Source organism: Heterocephalus glaber, unplaced genomic scaffold, assembly GCF_053883595.1.
Source record: "Heterocephalus glaber isolate CG9 unplaced genomic scaffold, H.glaber_assembly_v1.0 deba00000818, whole genome shotgun sequence".
Taxonomy (NCBI): domain Eukaryota; kingdom Metazoa; phylum Chordata; class Mammalia; order Rodentia; family Bathyergidae; genus Heterocephalus; species Heterocephalus glaber.
Genome location: NW_028258164.1, coordinates 5,512,995 through 5,514,332, shown reverse-complemented (window position 1 = coordinate 5,514,332; position 1,338 = coordinate 5,512,995). Strand labels below are relative to the sequence as shown.

Below are 1,338 nucleotides of genomic sequence, written 5' to 3'. Positions count from 1 at the left end.
TGGTACAACACACTCAAATCAATCAATGCAATACACTATATTAATGAAACCAAGGACAAAAACCATATGATCCTCTCAATAGATGCAAAAAAAGCATTTGACAAGGTCCAGCACCTATTCATGATTAAAAAAAAAAATCCTACAGAAAATTAGGATAGATGGTCATTATCTCAATCCGAGAAAAGCCATCTACGACAAACCAATAGTCAACATCATACTAAATGGGCCAGTCCCCCAGCCCGTGCTGTTGCGGTCCACGCTCGCAGAGAGCGCGCTGGGTCCTGTCCTCACGTGCATGCCTGCAACTCTGGCCTCTGGTCTGATCCAGCTGCCATGGCTTCAGCTTTGGAGGAGTTGCAGAATGATCTAGAAGAGGTAAAGGTGTTGTTGGAAAAGGCTACTAGGAAGAGAGTACAAGATGCTCTGACAGCTGAAAAATCCAAGATCAAAACAGAAATAAAGAATAAGGTGCAACAAAAATCACAAAAGAAACCAGAATTTCCTGACAATGAAAAACCAGCTGCTGTGGTTGCTCCCATCACAACAGGACATACTGTGAAAATCAGTAATTATGGATGGGATCAGTCAGATAAGTTTGTGAAAATCTACATTACCTTAACTGGAGTTCATCAAGTTTCTGCTGAGAATGTGCAGGTGCATTCCACAGAGAGGTCATTTGATCTTTTGGTAAAGAACCTAAATGGGAAGAGTTACTCTATGATTGTGAACAATCTCTTAAAGCCCATCTCAGTGGAAGGCAGTTCAAAAAAAATCAAGACTGATACAGTTCTTCTCTTATGTAGAAAGAAAGCAGAAAACACGCGATGGGAATACTTGACTCAGGTTGAAAAAGAATGCAAAGAAAAAGAAAAGCCATCCTACGATGCTGAAACAGATCCTAGTGAGGGATTAATGAATGTTCTAAGGTAAATTTATGAAGATAGAGATGATGATATGAGGCGAACCATTAATAAAGCCTGGGTGGAATCCAGAGAGAAGCAGCCAAAGGAGACACAGAATTTTGAGACTTTAAAGTCCTTTTGAGAACTATTATGTGGAAATACTGCTATTTCCAATAAAGGAATGTTGGCAAGCTGCACATATAAATTTGACAGATAACTGCAAAGCCTTCAAAGTAAAGGCAATGAATTCTTCAATTCTTATTGGAGGATTTGTTTAAATAAGATATGCATATTAAACATTTCCTCCAAAGATGGTTTCATTATACCCTGGTTATTTTGTTTATGGAAGGGTTATATGTTATTCTCATTGAAATATAAAAACCAAGTCTTGAGGCCGGGGATTTAACTCAGTAGTTCCACTGCCCACCTCACAAGT

The 1,338-nt window shown here is 38.9% G+C and overlaps 1 pseudogene; it reads left to right on the top strand.

Moving 5' to 3' along the window:
- The first annotated feature begins 333 nt into the window (after positions 1-333).
- On the top strand, positions 334-973 carry LOC147828936 (calcyclin-binding protein pseudogene; annotated as a pseudogene).
- The last annotated feature ends 365 nt before the right edge of the window (positions 974-1,338 follow it).